The following is an 18671-nucleotide window of genomic DNA, read 5'->3' as shown; positions in this document are numbered from 1 at the left end:
TCATCTCAGACCTCTCCCTACCTCTCTGGGCTTTCCTCCTTCATGGATTCCTTTTCTACTGCTATCATCAGAGGCTGGTTTGTCCAAAGAGCTATCTTTGGGCTTCCTTTCTCACTGTCCTATTCCCTGTGGAGGCTCATCCATGTCATGACTTCCATAAATTGCAAATCAGTCTCTGTAGCCCAGACTGTAATGAGTTACAGACTACCCTAGTTTCCTTGGGTTGGAAGGGTTTCTTGGGACACAGCACTTTCCATTTTAAAAGGAAGTCTTGGGCAAACCAGAATGAGTTAATCACTGTGTAAACTAAAAACCCACTAAAAATTTCTACTTGAATGTCCTAAAGACACCACAAATTAAACATGTCAGTCTCTAAAGTCATTGTCATGTCCCACCCCAAATCCACTCATCTTCATTATTCCTGTCTTAGTGAGCAGGGCTATCATTAAGCCTGTAAATAAAATAAAACCCCAGGAGGCATCCTGAACATTTACCATATTCTTACCCACCATGTCCACTAGTCAACAAAACCAGAGCAGAATCTAAATATATCTTCATTGCCTCACCTTTATTCATGGTTTTCTTATCTCTTGCTTGTACTATCATTATCATATCCTAATCTACCCACCCCAAGCCTTGTCTCTCCAATTTATATAGCCATTAGAATGATTTTCTAGAACCAAAACTTAACCTTGTATACTCCCTGCTTTAGCAAAGGTTCATGCTCCTTTCACTGGCCTCCTAAAAGCCCTGCAACATCTAGCCCTTTCCTGTAACTCCAAAATGCTTCCCTTTCATCCCTGGGCACATCCCCTGTGATCTTCTCATAGCAGTTACTGAACTCCCTCCACTCCTTTGAGAAAGGAAATGCTATTTTTCAGATCTATTACTTTGCTCACAGTCTTCTCTACTTGAGATACCCCTTCTTGCTCCCTGACAAGCTTATTAACACTTTAAGACTCAGCTAAAGTGTCTCCTCTTCTGAGAAGCTGTTTTTGTTTGGATTTAGAATGTCCCCTCAAACTCTCATGCACTCAGAGGCAGGGCTTTTGGAAAGTGACTGGATCATGGAGGCACTATACTCACTAGGGAATTCATACATTGATGAGTTTAGTAGCTAAATATGCTGTTAGGAGTTGGGCCCTGTGTAGAGGTAGGTCACTGGGGTCATGGCCTGGAAAAGTGTATTCTTGCCTCCAGCTCCTCCCTTCTGTGCTCCCTAGCTGCCATGATGTGAGCAGCCTTCCTCCACCAGACACTTCCTGTCCTGAAGCCAGATATGTATTGAATCCTTTAAAGACTGTGAGTCAAAATAAAGCTTTCTTCCTTTTAAGTTGTGGATGTCAAGTATTTTTGTCCCAAGGATGAGAAAGTAACTAAGACAGAAGCCTTTCCCATATTCACCATATCTCTATCCTAAACACCCCTTAGCACATTAAAATGCAATTACATATGTAGTCACAGCTGTTTCCCCTACCAGACCAGGCAGTTACTTTGTACATTCATCTTGTATTGAAAGAAAATGTTTGAAACAATCAGAACTAAAATATGTATTTTAGTTGGCTGACTCAATCTCTCTGGTTCCCTTACTCTAAGAACTCTGATGTTATCCCTATATTGAAGACTATATCATGGGAATTAACATATTAGAAAGTATCTATCTCACTGCCAGGAACTCAGCAGACTCACATGCTTCTCTTTCTCTTTACAATTCAATTAAGACCTGTATTTTCCACATCCTTTGTTACAACCCCAGTAAAAGCCTGACCCATAATTCTGAATAACTGACATCATGGTTTACAACTGGGTACTAAAATGTCTCTATTGTTCCTTAGGTGAGGGTAAGAACTCAGTTTAGGCATTAATCAATATTTCTATCACTACTGATTCCCATCAAGAAAAGATCATCTCTACAGAGTTAGAAAATACCTGTGATGCTCCACCAAGTTCACATTCATGAAAGCATAGTCTTGTTTTTAATTTATTTTTATTTGTTCACTGTATACATTGCACCTGTCACCATAGAAGTGCTCAGTAAAGACAGCTGAGTTTAAAGATTTACAGAGAGGGTAAAAATTATTTCAGATTCTATATACTGACAAAAAATTTTAAATGACCTTGGGAGATACTGACAAAGATGTGACTTGATGGAAATTTTTATACATTGCTGTGGGAGCACAACTCAGATAACCACTGTAGAAAACAATTGAGTGTTTCCAAGTGAAGTGAAGCATGTATATATCTTGTGCTCAGATAATCCCACTCCTATGTAGATACTCTAAAGAAATTCTGGAATGTGTGCAAAAGAAAACACATGCAAGAAAGCTCATAACCACACGGTTCGTAGTAGTAAGGAAAAATCCATGGGATTTCACCTATATAAAGCTCAAAAAATACTCCAAAACTAAATAATACATTGTTCAGGAATCTACTTGTATAATAAAACTACAGAGAAAAGTAAAGCAATAACTTTCACAGAATTAAGCAATAAATTTCACAGAATTTTCACAGAATTAATAGTGGCTCAGCATAAACCTGGGAAGAGCCAACCATAATGTGTGCTAAAGAGTTTCAAAGGTTTGAGTGATGTCATTTCTTGGTCTGGTGGTTAGTAAGTGGCTTCTTTTTTGTGTTATAATTGTCACTCCCTGAATTAGTCCTTTATATTTATTCTAGCTTTTGTCTTCAATATATACTTTACCTAAATATACACTTTATCTAAAGTCCTTTTTGAAAGAGAAGCTAAGTAGTTTTTTCAAATCGTACTAATAAGTAACACAGCCATGTCTGGAACTCAAGTCTATCTGACCATAAAGTTCATGATGTTTCAACTACCCCACATATGCACTGGTTCCCCAAATATTGCACACACCTAAGAGATGTAGTCCTCTACCCAAATGTCCATCAATATATGAATGAATAAACAAAATGTAGTGTATACATACAAGAGAACATTATCAAGCTGTAAAAAGGAGGAAAATGCTGACATAGTCTACAATGTAGATGAATCGAGAGGAATATATACATATGTATACACACCACACACACAAATACAGATATGTTATAAAAGAATAAACAAAGCATGCATAAAAACTGCATGATTCTACTTACACAACATCCTAGAGTAGTCAAAATCATAGAGAAAGAAAGTAAAAAGGTGATTGCCAGGGACAGAGTGGGGTGGGAGAATGGGAAGTTATTGTTTAATGGGCACAGAGTTTCTATTTTGCAAGATGAAGGTGGTTAGTTACTTTTCTCTCATTGCTGAGACAAAATACCTGACACCCAAAGTTAGAGGGAAAGGGGTTTACGTGGCTTACAGTTCATAGAGGTTTCAGTCCATAATAGGCTGGCTCCAGTCCAGGAATGGCAGACAGGCGTCCCAGAGGAGAAACAACATGGCATCCACAAGGTAGCAAAGGCAACAAGGGGAGCTTAAGAGTGTCTTCCTGCCCCTTTTATCTTATTCAGACTACTGGGATTAAAGCAGTGCCAAACCAATCACTCATGGGTAATGGTTTAGTAATCACATGCCCTTATTCTCAGCATCACACATTTCAGATTCAACCACCTTTGAAAAATAAAGTCTCACCTCATCCACATGAGGCTTTAGGGGAACATCTAAACACAGACTGTAACAGAAGGGTTTAGTGAATAGATACTGGTGATCCCTGTAAAATAATGTGTATGTATTTAATGCTGCCAAACTGTACACTTTAAAATTATTTAAATGGTAAATTTCATTGTACGTATTTTTAAAATTACACATCTTTGTCTAGGTGACAGTCAAGATAAATAGAATTTAGCAGTGGGGAACAGAGGAAAGCTACTTCCTAGATTGCCCAACCTGCTGGCTGCACCACTGCCTGAGTTTCTAGGCTGTTTCTGGGGCTCCTGAAAGTTGGTCTGTCAAGCAAGGCAATTGCCATTTCTGGTTTACCTCTGGCTGTATCCCCTTGGTGATGGAATGGAATGTAGGATGGCTGCCAGATGGCAAGTACGCAAAAAGGTAAGATCTGAGGTTGAGAGAAACAAGGAATAAAGGGGTAGCAGGTGCTGCTGAAGTGCGGCTGGTGTTTGGGGGTCTGTGGGACTAATTACTTCAGCCCGTCCGGCTCCAGCCACATGGTGAGAGGCACAAGAACGGAAAAGAATATGGCATCAGAGGAAGAAATGAAAAACAGAAATCTGCACCTGGAATGCTAGGGCCAAGAAGAGAGAATTTTCCACAAAGTTGAGCTTGGAGCCTGATCTTATCTTCAAGGGGGATTCAGCCATGTACAACTTAACAACCCACACAGAAACAGAATGCAATACACAAACACATAAGCAGATAGATCCGAAAACATAATAGTGAAAAAGATATGATGTGATCATCTGGATGATTTGCCTCTGCCATAGCAAGAAGTTAACATCTAGATGATTAACTTAATTCTTGTGCAATCAACTTTCTGCCATCATGCTGACCCAGGCTCAATGTATCTAAAAGACCCAAGAGCAATCTGACACCCTTATTGACTGAATTAAACTTGTCACAATTATTTTAAGAATTATCAGTGCCAATAGAGCATATTTTTTCCATTAAGTTTATTGGTACATTTTAGGTACACAATACAGTTACATTCATCATTGGGATCTTGTACCTTTACATGATGTATCTTAGTTCTTATTTTTTCCCCATTCCCCTTCACTCCCTTCACCTCTACCCTTCCCTATTTACAGACTTTGTTACCTTTTTTTCCTTTTCTCATATTTTTTTCTTTTCCCTTCTTTCCTTTCCCTTACCCTTCCCACTTCCCCTACTCCTTTAGACATTTTCTTCCTATTTCCCAATATCAATTATACATTTTGATCCTTATTTACACTTTTAGTTGCTCACACCAGAGAAACTATTTTGTATTTACACGTGTGTCATATTTATTTCACTTGAGTATGGCCTCCATGTGCATCCACTTAACTATAAATGTCTCTAGTTTCTCGTTCTTTATGGCTGAGTAGTACTTCATTATATATATATATATATATAGAGAGAGAGAGAGAGAGAGAGAGAGAGAGAGAGAGAGAGAGAGAGAGAGAGAGAGAGAGAGAGAGAGAGAGAGAGCGCACATCTTCTTTATCCAGTCTCCAGTTGCTGGGTAACTGGGCTGTTTCCAAGCTTCAGCTATTACAAACTGTGCGCCGCTATAAACATGGGTGCGCATATATTGCTGTGGTATGATTCTTTTAAATTAAAATTTAGAAATAAAACAAATGTAACAATGTTTTAAGCACCTGTGAAGTATTTTATGAGTGGAAATATGTGAGATTCAATCTTCAGTTAATCTTCAGAGCATTCTATGAAGGAAGGATCTGGCTAGTAAAGATCTTGTGACCCTAAGGAGAAACTGAGGCAAGGGAACTAGTCAAAACTACTTACAAAAGGTTAACTGCAGAGCTATGATTAAACATTCCAGTGCCCCAAACTCAGGGCTGTTCTTTTTCAGTTGAGTCAAAGTCCTTTTCCGCAAACATATCACAGAAGACTTGCTTGGCTCCAGCTCCTCACTTCTTCAAGTAGGGTGGATTCAGACAAGCACACATTTCTTAAGAACTTTTGGGGGAAGTCCTTCTCAAATATAATTAAACTCAATCTGAAGAGCCCCTAAGTGACCAGATCCTCTAAGCCTCCTTCAAACAGGACATCACTCTACTTTGATGTGGTCTGGACTGTATCTGACTATTTCCACTCCAGAACAGACCAAAACACTATATTTAGTCTCAGAAAGAAAAATCAGCCTTACCAGAATCTTCTGAGGTACTTTCAAGTCATCTTCCTTGGTCTAATCTCATCTGATTCCCACTCCAACACATATCCCATACCTTCAGGCTCCAGGGTTAGGGCAGGACAGCAGACATCTCCACAGCTGCATTTGGAAGTTATATATATATATATATATGGTTTCAGTTCATAATCAGCTGGCTCCAAGGCAGGATGGCATGGCAGAGGGGCATCACAGAGGAGAAATGGTTCATGGCAAGAAGAATATATATATCCAGGCCTTGAGGAGATGAACATAGGTTGGCAGACTTGTTATTAATCTTGCTATTTCTTTCTGTTCAGTATGCTAGCCTTGCTGAGGCAGTTTTCATTTTTGTGAGTACTTAGAAAAGGCCCAAAGTCAAGTCTTCCTCGTGATTAGTCTTATCAGGACACAATTTCCCAACCAGGCTATCTCCTCATTATGTCTTCCTGATTTTTCAGAAAACTGCATCTCAAAGAAAGTCCTGGTGATGGGAAATGGGAAATGATTCTAAGTCTTTCTAACGTGCTTGCTTGCCAGACCCATGTATACTTAATCAGCTAAGAAACTCCATGACAAGGAGCAACAGGTTGTCTGAACATCCACCTTGCAATTGCATCTGGGAAGGGTCTTTAAAGTTTGAAAACTGCTGCAAGTACGAAATGGCAAGAAAAGAAGTAATGGAATCCAACATGCCTTTATAGGTCTCTGTCAGCTCCACTGTGCATCTAAGACACTGCTGTCCTCCTGACTATGATTTTCACTATATTTCTCAGATTGTTTTGGGTATCCCTAGTCAATTGTTTACCAATATGGCTACCTCTTAGTTGTATAAGGCTGCATGTACCAGAGCTAACACCATCTTCAGAAAGCTGAGGGCCACCTTGTTCCCATCACCACGGAGATGTGCCTCAGAGATAAAGCTATATAGCCATATGACTCTCTCAGGCAGGATAATACTTTCTTCCCCCTTAACAATAGCATATACCTAAAAGCCTGACTCAGCACAATCAGCTTTTCTCAATCAAGGGTCACCGTCTTAGTTACTTTTTCTTGTTGCTGAGACAAAATATCTGGCACCCAAAGTTAAAGGAGAAAAGGTTTATTTAGCTCCAGTTTGTAGAAGTTTCAGTCCATAACTGGCTGGTTCCAAGGCAGGGTGGCATGACAGAGGGGCAAACAGAGGAGAAACAGTTCATGGCAGGCAGAAGGTAGCAAAGCAAGCAAGCAAACCAATAAAAGACAATAGAAGCTTCTTTTTCCCCCTTTTATATTCTATCTAGGCTACTCAGCTTAGGGTGGGTACCAAACCAATAAGTACACTTAGTAATTACACACCCTTAATCCCAGCCTCACACATTGTTGATCCAGCCACCTCAAAAAAAGCCCCAACTATGACTGCATGAGGCTTTGAGGGCACATCTAGATACAAGCCATAATAATCCCAAAATCCCAAATATGCCAAAATACCACTCTGTTTTTCTTTCCTGAACCGCAGTTTGTCAGTGTCAGAAAAATTATCTACAGATGTTTCTCAACTTAAAATAGGCTATGTCCCAATAAGTCAATTGTAAGTTGAAAATACCATACATAATAAAAACACTTAATACATGAAACCTGTTGAACATCCTAGATTAGCAACACAACACACTGGAGAGCGTTGGTTGTTTTCCTGTGATCACATGGCTGATTGGGATCTGCCTAGCATCACAAAAGAGTGTCATACTGTATATCTCTAGCTCTGGAAAAGACCTAAATTCAAAATTTGAAGAATTTAATGCATATTGCCTTCATACCATTGTCAAGACAAAAAATGCAAAGTTGAACCATGGAAAATGGAAAGTTGGGGACCATCCTCTTCCGTGCTGGACTGACACAAGTTCCAGTGGATTATAAAATATCATGACATTGAGAGTGGAGGCATTTTGGGTATGAGACTGTCCTCTCTGTTATACAGGATGCCCTGAATTGTTAGATCTTGTCTGGTTTCCATGTGTGACTATCTTTTCAGTCTGCACTGCTGAGGTATATGTGTATCTGCCTTATCTTTAACTATGAGGCTTGTGCCACCTTTTGCTACAGGAGCTCAGAATAGAATCCAAAGACTCTTTCAAGTCCATTGCCTGTCCTATTATTGGAGTTATTTAGTCTCCTCCTTCTACCTTCAGCCAACTTCATATTTCCATGGGACATAGAAAACATTAGCTGTTCCAAGGGCAAGAGAAGACTAGATGGGCTGCCTTAGACCTCTTCTCTTCCTGGTACCCAATGAAGCCATCTCAACTCTTGGCTTCCTCTCATGGCAACATGGGAGATCCTGAGGGAAGAAGCCTCCTTCCAGCACTCCAGAGAAGTGGACACATATCCCCTCTATCTTTGAACTCAGTCTTTTCTGTATGTTCTGTTCTCACTCTTCTTTGCAGCCAACTCTACTGGGTGAGAGAGAAGGGCAAGACACACAGTCTCTTATCCAGGATTTATCTACTTCATGTCCAACTGTCTATTCTGTCCTTCCTGGCCCAGAGGAATTTGTAAGTTGCTATAATTCAGATGTTGAATGTTCCCAGAGGCCCATGTGTTAAAGGTTAATTTCCACAATGGTGATATTGAGAGGTGGTGGACCTTTACGAGGTAGGGCCTAGTAGTAGGTCCTTAGGTCATTGGGGCATGTCCTAGAGGAGCAATGTGGAATCCCAATACTTTCTTCTATTTTTTCTTTTTGCCCATTAAATCAACAGTTTGCTCTACAACATGCTCCCTGCCATTGCCCTCCAGCATTCCCATCAGAGTCTTAAAAGAAATGGGTCTCCACAATCATGAATCAAACATCTGAAACTCTAAGCCAAGATAAACTTTGTTTCTTTGTAAGTTAATTATCTAAAGTACTCTGCTATAGGGACAGAAAGGTGACTAATGTACATTAGTTCTCTGCTGCAGGAAATTTGTTCTGCAGGATTAGTTTCAAATATTTCTACATTCTACCTGAACAGTCAAGGTTCTCAGTTAGATAACTTTGTCTGGCCAAACTTTAAAAAAGGATTTATTGAAACAATATAGAATGGTTCACAGGACCACTGGAAAGGGCAGAGAAATGATCTTAAAAATCAAGTGAGATGCCAAAGAGCTGGGTAGCAGAAACCAACAAAACACTGAATAGTTCAGGCCTTGCTATGTGATGAAACACTATCCCAGAGGCTCTGGTTTACTTCCTTCATATACAGTGTTTGTGGGAGCTATGTGCAGGTCACACATGCACATGTTGGCTGCCGGGTAATAGAGAGAACATCCTGTTCCCCCGTGCATGTGCACCAAGATTCACATGATAGAGTGACCCCCCACACACAATACAAAGGGCCTCAGAACTCTGGACAGATGAAAGGAAGACAACAAGGAACAAGACATTTTAAAACTAAGATCTAAGAATTAGAGTTCTTTGGTTTTTGGCTCCATTTTCTCTTATTTAGCTACCTAAACAAAAGAAGTTCACAGTTGAAAGGGAATGTAAAGGCGAATAAATGAGTAAATGAATACTTCATATTATCTTATCTCCAAAATTCTCTCCAGTTTTTTATAATTCCATAGATTTATATTTTTATTCCCATTTCATAGGTGAGAAAATGTCTAGTTTTAGAAGGATTCAGTGTGATCTTCAGGAATCTATTTAACTTCTGTATCCCTGCTTCCTCATCAGTAAATTATAATGTATCCTCCACATAGGAATGTTCCCAAAAGAATTAAAAGCAATATACCACAGTGATATATGCACAGCCATGTTAACAGCAGCACAGTTTGTAATAGCTAAACCTTGGAAACAACCCAAATGCCCATAAACCAATGAATGGATAAAGATGTGGGTTTTTTTAATAGAATGGAGTACTCTTAGCCATAAAGGATAAACTTGAGACATTTATAGCTAAATAGATGCACCTAAAGACCATACTTTTAAGTGAAATAAATCAGATACACAGTGTAAATATCACATTGTTTTTCTGGTGTGAGAAACTGAAAGTGTAAATAAGGACCAAAATATATAATAGATATTGTGAAATAGGAAGAAAATGTTCAAATGGGAATGGGCACAAGGGAGGGGGAGAGAGAAAGGAAAGGAAAAGAAATAAAATGAGAAAAGAAAGATAAAATGGAAATCAAAGCTTTTGTAAATAAGAAGTGGAAGAGGGGTAGAAGAGAGGGGAGGGGAATGGGAAAAAATATGAATCAAGATATATCATGTACAGGTACAAATTCCATACAATGAATGTGATCATTATGTATATCTAAATTCTACCAATAAACAATGATTTTAAAAGGTTTAAGGCATATATAAAAATAACAAGCAGAGTTTCAGGATGATAGTGTGGCAGAAAGGGGACCATGAAACAGAACAGGTATCAGGCAAACTATCCTCCAGACTGGCTTGCCACTAGGTCTCTGTGCATCACGAGCATGTCATTTTACCTCTCTGGGCTTCCATCTTACCATGTGTAAAATCAGTGTCAGAATGGAAGACACTAAATTCCCTTCTAGCCCTCAAATTCATTGTCCATAAGCTCATTCTAAGAGACAGCTCCTAAATCCTGCCAGATTCCATGGGATAGGGCAGTGACTAAGATGCTTACTTCATTCACTCTTCTAGCTACCAGTTAAGACCTAATCTCTCCACTCAGCTCTGGAATAAGTTTGATCTGACATGTTAAGATGTGAAACATGATGGAGGACACTCACAGCACACCCAGGACTGTTTTCACCAGCAAAAGATAGCACAATTAGTACAGCATGAAGCAAATCACATTATGAGTGGGCACCATTTAAGATTTGTTTGTATTTTGGCAAGCATTTTTTTGCCAACTTCCCTGAGCCATATTGAAGGAGTTAAATATATCCATGAGTTCACAGTGAAATCTGGAAAGAGAGAAAGAAAAATGATACTGTTTTCCTTCATTGGAGTTTGCCAATGGGAGCAAATCAATGAAAGATGAGTTTGAAAAAAGTGCGACAGGATTGCAGGCTAGGTGGATAAACAACAAGAAAGTTGGCAAGGGCACATCTGCATTGGAAGTGTGGCTACTTGTGCTTGCTTTGGCAGCATATATATTAAATTGGAAGTGTGGCTACTTGTGAGTGGACCACAGGTTCACCTAAGGCTGCTCTCTGCTCCTTAAACTTTGATTTTCTAAAATAGCACATTTGCAACTCCCTCCTCTGTGCTCTCACTGCATTTAACACATAGTTTTACTATACCACTTCAAATGGCAAATAATACAGTCTATCCCCCACATCAGTTTCTGAGGGTTCTTGCCATCTTGACACCCAGCAAATTCTCAATGTCATGTTTATAAGTTCTAGCATGGACAGGCAGGCATTTGGTGAAATTCCACAAAAGTTTTAGTTATGGGTAGTATTATTTTTGTACCATGGATCAAACTCAGGACTTTGCACTTGCGAGCCAGGCGCCAGAACCACTGAGCTAAATCCCCAGCCCCATGGATTATTTTTTAAATAAACATTTTTGCAGATAGGAAAGCATAAAGGTGTTTACCCTCCCTGCCCACCTCCAAAAAGAAAAGCCAAGGAAAGAGGACAAGGCTGGTAAGAGGACAGGCAGGTAATCTCTAAAGGTGACTGAGGCAGGAGTCAACTACTACTGGAAGATGCGAAATTTAGTAAAAAGAACATAGTAGAAGGGATGTTTGAGGTAGTCATGGGAGACCCAGGAGAAGATTTCCCAAAGGGAGACAGCAATGTGGATAAGGGGCTAAAGTCACAGATATGGACAGCACACATGCAAAGAGCCAAAATGTGGCTCAGAAAGTCAGTAACATTTCAGAAGTTCATAAAAAGACTAAGAATAGAGAGAAAGTAATTCAGCTGAACTGTGCTGGCAGAACCATGAGAAAACAGCATTTTCAGAAGTCAAACAGCCTAGAAAGCTGGGCCTTTTTTAAATTCAGCCCAAGTAGCTGTGGAGTGGAGTAATTTCCAATGCAAGAGCCAACGCTGACTCAGTGTCCCTAACCTGAGTAAGCAGGCTTCCACCAAGCCCCTCGCAGTTTTTATAGACACTGTGCAAATCCACTTTGGACCCAATGAATAGGCTTATGTTCCAGGCTGACTGCAAAAGACTTGAGGTTGTCAGAACTACTGTCTTTTGCAAAAAAATAAAAAGTGGGACGTTTTCTAATGTATGATGAAGGAAATGCATGAGAATGCCCCCTGGGGTGATGGGTAGTTATTTTCCCTCAGTGAACCTCTGTGAAACAATCTGGGACTGTCCCTCCATGAGAGGCTGAGGCTGCTGCAGGGGTCACCATCTGGAAGAGCAAGTGTAGCTGAAAAGCGACACTGACAGACCCACCACACATGCACGTGTGCAGACTAGTGTTTATCTCAGTGCTGCACCTGCTACATGCATGTCCTGACTGTTTAGTGGCTAGCTATTAGAATCATAGGGTGGTTTTCAATGCTTTAATTCTGCATAACCTGTCTATGATTCTGTTTGCTGCATAGTGTACATTTGCAATGCACGAGAGTGCTTGAATTTTTCAAGTGTTTTAAACGGTGAAGAAATCAAGTTGGTCATTTCTTACAAATTCATGCTGAGATCTCACCTAAGGTTCCTAAATGGCTTCTTTGATCCATCCTGAATTCACACTAGAGAGCTGACAGATTGTCCCCACCTGCCAACAGGAATCTGAAATTCCTACTCTTTCGAGTTGCAGCACTATCCTGAGGGAACAAAGAAATGCCCTTGAGCTTCTTGCTAGAAATTGAGAGAACGTTGTAAGAATAATGTACATAAAGAATATACCATTAAATAAGAAAAACTGTCCGTGCAATAACGTAAAGCTTAGAAATTACAGCACTCTGAATTCCAGTACAAAACTATATAGTCCTTCTTAATCCGTGGTTGGTGGCCAGCATCTGTGCTCACTCCACTTTGGTACTACAGGTTCTGTAGTGTGTCTGGATGTCCTGCACTGCCCTGAGACCCCTACTGCAGGAAACTGCCTGTAGGAAAGTGCCTGTAGGTCCATTTTCCTCCATCTATTTGTTCATCTCTGTCTGCTCCCATAGGGTCCCATTTGCTCCTGGGGGCAAGAGATAGCTACCTGTTGACTGAGGCATTAACAGTCAGCCTTTTCTCCAGGTCCCTGCTGGAATATGGGCCTGGGGACTTAGACACAGATTCCAGGAAATAAAGTGCCACAGCAGCAGCCAGCACCATGTATCCTTTTCAGTTCTTTAATCCAGAATCCTTTGTGTTTCAACAAGGTGAGGCTGTGCACCACTGAGCAATTCATGTGTCTTGTCCATTCTTCAAAATTGGGCATTCACAGACTTGTCTAAAAAGGCATAAGTAAAAGGAAGTGAACACAAGCATGTGAAAATATTCTAAAGCACAAAAAGATGAAAAATATGTTAGGGGCTTCTAAGAGACTTCCAGCCCTCTCAAGAAAGCACACATATTATAAGTAAATTTGAAGCAAAATTTATTTCATCTACTTCATGTTGCTAATAAAATGTAAGAATGCAGAATCTCTATTTTAAAAAAAGATAAACCATGGTAAACAAGAAACCTATTTGGAAAAAAAAAAATTATTGCATACAAAAAGTGAAACCTAAGTAAGAACCACTTTCAAAGCAAAAACAACAGATTAGCAATAGATAAAAATTAATGAAGGAAGGACAACCTTGAGCTCCACACCCTAAATTCAAAGCAAAGAAGGGTACAATAGCAGATCTGAAATGATAAAGTTTTAACCAAAAATAGCAAGCATTTCTGAATAGACAACATAACAGTGGCAGTAGATATAATATTAGAAGAAACAGCCTACCCCAATACCATCAGTAAAGTGCACATAGATCTCAACAAGTAGTGGTGTAGACCAGAGTGGCTTGGCTTCAGGAAGGTCCAGCCAGAGCCCCGCCCTGACCACAACCACTTGGGCACACAGGCCAAAGCCAAGGGCCTGCCTAGAAAAGAGCTGCACAGGCACACAACCAACAACCAGAGGCTCACCCTGATACTGTCAGTAAGTGCTCAGAGACCCTTGACAGAAGCCTGCTCATACGCCATGGACTGGGGTACACAGCCCCCAGCCAAAGGCCCTTGCATACAACAGCTACAAAGGGGAGCAGGGCTGACCAGAGGAATGCCTAAATACCATTCCAAGTGTGTACAGGCCACAGCCAGAAGCCCACAAAGACAACAGGACAGCTCAGGGAGCCAAAAGTCACCTTTCTGAACCCAGAAATTGGTGCACTGGTGAGCAACAGAGAATAGGCCACTCTGTGGCTTGATGAGAATTGAAGAACACTGAGTGAGCAAAAAGTTACTCAACAAAGTCACAGTAGGCTGCATCTGTTGAAATGAAAAGACATGTAAAGAAGTCTCAAAATCAGACTTCCAGATCATCCAAGGCAACAACAAAGGGCAACAAGATGGAACAATCTGATACTCAACCACCTGGACTCCCTGAACTAGCAAGGAAAGAGGATCTGGAAAAAATGAAATCAGAAATAATTTCTCACATAACAAAAGAAATTGTGCCCAGAGTACAAGACACGATTAATAAAAAACTAGAGCACAGATTTTTTTTAAAATAGAGAAACTGAGGAACATGATGGAATCCCAAATAGGAAACAAATAAAATCCATAAAACAGATGCAAACAGATTTCCAGGACATTAAAAACTCCACTGAAAGTTTACACAACAGAATGAGCCAATGTGAGGACAGAATTTCACATACGGAAGACAGGATTGCAACTAGTAATAAGGAAGAGAAAAATTTCTTTAAAAAAGTAAGGGACCACAAGGAATCAATCCAGCAGCTGCTAGATGATGCAAAGAAGAATAACATAATACTGATTGGAGTCAATGAAGAAATAGGAGAGAGTACAGATGACATAAAAAACTGTTCACAGAAGTGATGGCAGAAAATTTCCCAAGTCGGGGAAAAGAACGTGAAATTCAGATAAGTGAGGCATATAGGACTCCAACTAGCCTGGATCAAAAAAAAACTACACATAGGCATATAATTGTTAAGATTCCAGAAAGCCAACAGAAGAATAAAGTTCTACAAGCAGTAAGAGAAAAGAAACAAATCACATACAAAGGAAAGCCCATCAGAATCACAACAGACTTCACAACACAAATCCTCCAGCCAAGAACAGCTTGGAGTGACCTATTTCAAGCCTAAAGGAAAACAACCTCCAACTCAGATTGATGTGCCTTGCAAAACTATCTTTCAAAATTGATGGAGAAATAAGATACTTTCATGACAAAGAGAACCTTAGGAAAAGGAAAAACAAACCAGCACTCAAAAAAATTTTTTAATATCCTTGGAAAAAACAATGAGGATCATAATGCCAAGAAGCCCAACAGAATGAATCCATCAGGCATGACAAGAAACTAAATGCAAAGGGGGAGACTCCAACAAAAAGAAAAAGTCATGAAAATGATAAGTCAATATGTATCACTTATAACCATCAATGTTAATGGTCTCAATTCACCAGTCAAAAGAAATAGACTGGTAGAATGGGTCAAGAGGCAAGATCCAACAATATGGTGCATGCAAGAACACACTTAATTCAAAAAGAAACTCATAGACTGAAAGTTAAAGGGTGGAAAACAATACTCCATGTGACAGGAACCCGAAACAAAGCAGGATTAGCTATCCTATTTGCAGATAAAATGGATTTCAAACCAAGGCTGAATAACAGAGACAAAGAAGGACACTACATCCTTGTAAAGGGAGAAATTCAAGAGGAAAAGATGCCAATCATAAATATATATGCACCAAACACTAGTGCACCCAACTATATAAAACAAATACTAATGGACATGAAAAATCAAATAAGCACTAATATAACAGTAATGGGGGACGTCAATAGCCCACTGTCACAATTAGATAGATCAACTAGACAAAAAATAAACAACAAAATCCTAGAAACTGATCAAACTCTTGAACAAATGAACTTAACAGATGTTTACAGAGTGTGCCATCCCACAAAATAGGAATACACACTCTTTATTGCTGCACTTGGGATGTTCTTCAAAACAGACCACATACTCACTCATAGAAAATGTTTAAGTAAGTGCAAAGAAATTGAAGTTATCCCCTGTATATTAGCAGACCATAATGCCATGAAATTGGATATCAATAGCAAAAGAAACCCAAGAATTTCATAAACACATGGAAATTGAACAACACACTTCTGAATAACCAATAAGTTACAGAGAAAATTAAAGAAGAATTCAGAGAGTTTTTGCAATTAAATGACAATGTCAGTACAACATATTTGAATCTATGGGACACAATGAATGCAGTCTTACGAGGGAAATTGATAGCAGTAAATAATCATATTAGGAAAACAGAGCAAACTGAATTTAAAAACCTGATGCTAAACCTCAAGAGTCTAGAAAAAGAAGAGCAGGAAAAATGCAAAGCTCATATAAGGGAAGAAATAATTAGGATCAGACCAGAGTTCAATGTAATGGAGACTAAGAGAATGATACAAAGAAATCAATGAAGCAAAGAATTGGTTCTTCAAAAGAATAAACAAAATTGAAAAACCCTTAGCCAACCTTATGCAAAAAAGAAAAGAAAAGATGAAAATCCATGCAATCAGGAATGAAAAAGGTGAAATTACAATATACCAGCAGAAATTCAGGGGATTATCAGTGCCTACTTTCAGAACCTATATGCCAAAAAGATGGAAAACACAGAAGAAATGGACAGATTCCTATGTACATATGAATTACCAAAGTTGAATGAAGAAGAACTAAAAATTCTAAACAACCCAATATCAATCAAGGAAATTGAAAATATAATTTAAAATCTTACCAACTAAGAAAAGCCTGAGTCCTGATTGGCTTCACTGCTGAATTCTACAAGACATTTAGAGAGGAACTACTGCCACTACTCCTTAAAATCTTCAATGAAATTGAAAGGTAAAGCCATCCCACCACTCCTGGCCCAGAGGAAGGGGCTTCCGGGCCACTGTCCATCCTGCCACACCTGCCTCAGAGGAAGGGGCATCTGAACTGCTGTCCCATCACTCTCCATTTAGAGGAAAGGGCTTCTGGGCCACTGTCCAATCCACCACTCCCAGCCCAGAGGAAGAGGCTTCTGAGCCACCGTGCCACCACTCCCAGCTCAGAAAAGATGAGCCACACGGGTACCAACAGAACCCTCCCCCACCAGGTTGAAATGAAAAGACATGTAAACAAGTCTCAAAACCAGACTTCCAGATCAACTGCAGCAACCCTGAAGGGAAAAGAGATGAAACACTGTGATACTCAACCACCTGGACTCCCTGAACTGGCAACAAAAGAGGATCTGGAAAAAATGAAATCAGAAATAATTTCTCACATAACAGCAGAGATTGTGCTCATAGTGCAAGATATGATTAATAAATCTAGAGAGAAGCTGAGAGACAAGATGGAATCCCAACACAGGAAACAAATGGAATCCATAAAACAGATGCAAATAAATGTCCAGGAGATCAAAAACTCCATTGAAAATCTACACAGCAGAATGAACTAATGTGAGGACAGAATTTCAGATATAGATGATAAGATTGCAATTAGTGACCAGGAAAAGAAAAATTACTTCAAAATTGTAAGGGACCATGAGAAATCAATCCAGCAGCTGCTAGCCAGTGCAAAGAAGAATAACATAAGACTGATTGGAGTTAAAGAAGAAACAGGAGCGAGTGCAGATGACATAAAAAAATCTGTTAACAGAAGTAAGGGCAGAAAACTACACAAGCATGGGAAAAGAAATTGACATACAGATAACTGAGGCATATAGGACACCAAATAGCACTGATCAAAAAAAACCTACACATAGGCATACAATTGTTAATATTTCAGAAACTCAACAGAAGGACAAAGTTCTACAAACAGAGAAAAGAAACAAATCACATACACAGGAAAGCCAACCAGAATCACAGCAGACTTCTCAACACAAACCATCAAGGCAAGAAGAGCTTGGAGTGACATATTCCAAGCCCTAAAGGAAAACAGCCTCCAACCCAGATTGATGTATCCTGCAAAACTATCTTCAAAATTGATGGAGAAATAAGATACTTTCATGGCAAAGAGCACCTTAGGAACTTCATGAATACTGAACCAGCACTCCAAAAATTTTTAGATAGTATCCTAGGAACAGACAATAATGATCACAACCCTAGGAAGCAAAGCAGAATGAACCCATCAGGTGTGACAAGAAATTAAATGTAAAAGAGGAGAACCCAACAAAAAGAAAAAGTCATGACAATGATAAGTCAATATGTATCAGTTGTAACCATCAATGTTAATGGTCTCAATTCATCAATCAAAAGAAATAGACTGGCAGAATGAGTCAAAAAACAAAATCCAACAATATGCTGCATACAAGAAACACACTTAATTCAAAAAGAAACTCATAGATTGAAAGTTACAGGGTGGAAAACTATACTCCATGCAACGGGAACCAAAAAAAAGGCAGGAATAGCAATTCTCCTTGCATATCAAGTAGATTTTAAACCAACACTGATCGAGAGAGACAAAGAAGGGCACTACATCCTTGTAAAGGGAAGAATCCAACAGGAAGAGATGACAATCATAAATATTTATGCACCAAACACTAGTGTGCCCAACTATATAAAACAAATATGAGCAGACATGAAAAGTCATATATGCACTAATACAATTGCAGTGGGGGCCCTCAATACCCCACTGTCACAAATAGATAGATCAACTAGACAAAGAATAAGTAATGAAATACTAGAACTCAATCGAACTCTTGAACAAATGAACTTAACAGATGTTGACAGAGTCTTCCACCCCACAAAATCAGAATACACATTCTTCTCAGCTGCACATGGGTCATTCTCCAAAATAGACC

Source organism: Heterocephalus glaber, unplaced genomic scaffold, assembly GCF_053883595.1.
Source record: "Heterocephalus glaber isolate CG9 unplaced genomic scaffold, H.glaber_assembly_v1.0 deba00001666, whole genome shotgun sequence".
Lineage (NCBI taxonomy): Eukaryota > Metazoa > Chordata > Mammalia > Rodentia > Bathyergidae > Heterocephalus > Heterocephalus glaber.
This window is presented reverse-complemented; position numbering follows the sequence as displayed.